The following is a 4,329-nucleotide window of genomic DNA, read 5'->3' on the forward strand; positions in this document are numbered from 1 at the left end:
TATAGACTGTCAACATGGAACCGACTGATTTAGTGAATTATTTGTCGCATATCTGTGATCTATAATAGACTAATAGTCCAGTCTTTGTTGTTATTGTTCGATGTGAGTTTTGTTCCTCACACTTTTTTAAAAGGGTGATTTTGAAAAATACCCTGTTTTTGAGTTATACTTTGAAATATACCCATTTTCTATTTTTTTTTAATAAAAATTATAATTATATATAAAATGATAATTTTGTTCAAATTTAAATTTAGAGATATATTTTTAATAAATAAGAAAATCGAAATTTAGAGAAAATATATACTAAATTCGAAATAATATTAATCATGATTATATATATTTTCAAGATAAAAATAGTTTTTTTATTTTGATCTATTAAATTTTAACAATATTATATAGTCTATCGCTTAATATCTATCATATTATATAAAGAAAAATATCTCCAACGTATGAAACACATTTTTAACTAAACATATTACCAAAGTTTGTTTCAATTAAACGATTCTCTTTAACATATTTTTCCAATGTAAACTACTTTATTCTTTTTCAATAATAATGAATCATTAAAATCTCCACCATATGACTTAATAAAAAATCATACTTAACATTGGTAGAATGCTATTATTCATTATTGTTCTTAAAAAATATTTAGGATAATGAATCTTTGGAATTATTAGTTATATAACATTCAAAGTTACAAAACAACATCAAAACAACATCCATGTTGAAAGACGAACATGATTTGGTCTACGGACAACTTTGTAAAAATTAGATATTTAATTATTACCAACAAATTGATTTGATATTAAAAATATAGATCCTTTTGCTTAATTATTATTAAGTTTCAATAAGAATTTTTTTAGTAATTTTATAACTTTACAAATTATTTTTAAAAGAAAAACAAAAAGAGGGTATTTTTCAAAAGTCTAAACAAAAAGAGGGTATTTTTTCCAAATTTACTAAAAATAAGGAGTAGTTTTTATAACCATTAGTTTTAACTTATTTTATCACATCTTCTTTTCTACCTACCTCCACAAAATTAAATTTTGTTTAGATCAATTAACAAGGTGATCGAACTATTTTGCACTGTGTGTTTGAACTCTTATACCATCTAATGTAAGAAAAAAAAACATTCTTATGCTATATTAAATTTCATGAATTTTCAAATCAAATAGTAATTAACAATAGATAGATTGATCCATATCTTTTATATACTACTAGATTTTAACCCGCGGTACACCGCGGGATGATTTAATTTTAAAGTTAGTATAAAAATATTTTGTAAATTGTATCTCCTTATAACATATTTATTTATATTATAGTTTACAATTGTTATTAAGTAACGGTATACCACGAGTCCACGAGATAATTATTAATAAACTGAGGATTTAACCCGTATTAAAGCGGTATATAAATATTGATTCAAATTAGTCCGCCATATAAATCATTTCCGAAATATAACCCGTTCCGTAATTTCTTAACCCGTCATGTGATTTGTATTAAAAAAATAAGGATTAAATCCGTATTGAAGCGGCGGATTAATGATATTTTAATCTTTTTATTATTATTGATTCAAAAACCCGTCCCGCCAAACCCATCCCGCCAAAAAACTCATTTATTTTATTAATGTCTTATTTATGATATGATTCTGAATCATTGTCTAAATATTTTAATCGATGTAGAACGTTGAACACACATTTTCGTCAATTGGATAATATATGTCCGTTTTTAAAATTTCGAATCACAGTATATACAGAAAAAAAATTGATTTTTTTTTTTACTTTATGTATTATATGATGATTCAAAACAGTTAAAAACAAATCAAACAAAAATGATAGGAGAATCATAATTATAAATCTTAATAAAATCTTCTAAAAATTTAAATTATTAAATATGGAATATCCGGTGTATGAGTTGGGTTAAATATAACCCGACCCAACAAATTTTTTGTGAAGGAATTTTTAAAATGGGTCGGATATCCGATATACCCGAAAGCTTTTTTACCCATCCGTCACAAAAAGTGCTCCGATTATACTAGTATAGATGATTCAAAACAGTTAAAAACAAATCAAACAAAAATGATAGGAGAATCATAATTATAAATCTTAATAAAATCTTCTAAAAATCTAAATTATTAAATATGGAATATCCGGTGTATGAGTTGGGTTAAATATAACCCGACCCAACAAATTTTTTGTGAAGGAATTTTTAAAATGGGCGGATATCCGATATACCCGAAAGCTTTTTTACCCATCCGTCACAAAAAATGCTACGATTATACTAGTATAGATTAGTTAAATCTTTTCCCATCATTTCCATGTGAAATATTTCTTTACAATATTAAATATATATAAAAAAGTTAAGAAATGCTTGAAATAATGCTACATTTTCCAAAGTCTATATCTGCTCAAAAAAATAATCTCCTAAAACTATGACAAATGTGTTATAAACCATATGGATGGACTCCATAACCGGCCCATGGCCCATTAGGGTTTTACCTTATTCTATGTATCCTGCTATTATCATTGTATATATATCCCTTATTCTATTAATGAGAGGACACAGTTCACAACACGTTATCAGCACGATAGCCTCTTATCCTAAAAATTAAAAAATCCCGAAACCCTAAATTTCTCTCACAAAAACCAAAACCAAAACCCTAGCTGTCTCTGCAAACAAAATTTTAAACTCTATCGAGATAAGTTTTTTGTTCATATTTGTTTCTGCACGAATTTTGCACGGATTATCTGTTATCAATCCTGTCTGTATTTCTGCACGAACTTTGCACAGATGATCTGTTATCTATTCTGTCTGTAGTTTTGCACGAATTTTGCACGGATTATATGTTATCAATTTTATCTGTATTTCTGCACGAATTTTGCACAGATTATCTGTTGTCAATTCTGTCTGTAGATTTGCACAAATTTTGCACGGATTATATGTTATCAATTTTATCTGTATTTCTGCACGAATTTTGCACAGATTATCTGTTGTCAATTCTGTCTGTAGATTTGCACAAATTTTGCACGGATTATTTATTATCAATCCTGTCTATATTTTTGTAAGATTTATGCACGGATTATATGTTATTGATTCTGAACTGTTTTATGCAGTATATTACAGAAACCCTATTTTTTTTTCTTTTTACTAATGTAATAGCCATGTTTCTATGAGCAAAATTTTGAGTTTCTCAGGAATCAGGATTATATATATTGAGATTTTGTAGGAGGTCCCAACCAGCTAAGAGACATAACTGTTTCCAATCTCCGTATCAGATCTCGGGTGTCTGTTTCAGTTCTCCAATTAAGATAAGTGCTATTTATTTATTATGCTTTATATACATGATCCAATTAAAGTTTGATAAGATAAAATTTACATGAAAATTGGCACATGTGATTTGATTTATGATTGGAGAATTAATTGAGAAGTTAGTGAATGGAAAGATGTTTAATGGCATGATAGATTGAATGTTTTAATATAAACCCTAGGTTAAACCGAAAGTAAACCAAAACCCTAAATCCTAGGTTAAACCGGTTTAATAAACCCTAAGTCACGGTTTAAGATCAAGCTTCCTATAAATGGAAAGTTTCCAGAAATAGAAAGTTCCATATAAAGAAAGTTTACAGAAATAGAAAGTTTCGTAAAATAGCAAGTTTCCCAAAATAAAAGGTTTCCTAAAATAGTAAGTTTCCCAAAATGGAAAGTTACCAAAATAGGAAACCCCTTCATAAGGAAATATTCCAAAACCCTAAAGTACATAATTGTTTAGGATTTCTTTCTAGATGAGAAATAGAAATTTTCCATAAAAGGAAAGTTCCATATAAGGAAAGTTTCCATAAATAGAAAGTTCCATACATAAAACCGAATCCTAGCAAAAACCCTAGTACTAATATCCTAATCTAGTATGATCCGATTGTTTGGTTGTTGCATACTAGATCAATCTTCTAGGGTTGATTTCATCCATATATATATATATAACATGATTGTTTAGAAAACACTTGCTGAAGACAAGCATGGCTCGGTCTCAAATACCGCATGACTTGGTCTAACCGATTACATGAGTTCTCATTTAACTCTATATATTATAGATATCAGAAATCAACTATTATGAATACACGGCACTCAATGCCTCTGGTGACAATTATTTAAAATGGGCTTTGGACACTAAGATTGTCCTAAAGGAAAAAGGGCTTGGTGAATCTATTATGGAAGGAAACAATGTCACCAGAAGAGAAAGATATAAGGCGATTACTAACATACGCCATCACCTCAATGCGTGTCTCAAAATCAGTACCTCACTATTAAGAATCCTCTGGACCTCATGACAGA

This window comes from Arabidopsis lyrata (assembly GCF_000004255.2).
Source record: "Arabidopsis lyrata subsp. lyrata unplaced genomic scaffold ARALYscaffold_4, whole genome shotgun sequence".
Taxonomy (NCBI): domain Eukaryota; kingdom Viridiplantae; phylum Streptophyta; class Magnoliopsida; order Brassicales; family Brassicaceae; genus Arabidopsis; species Arabidopsis lyrata.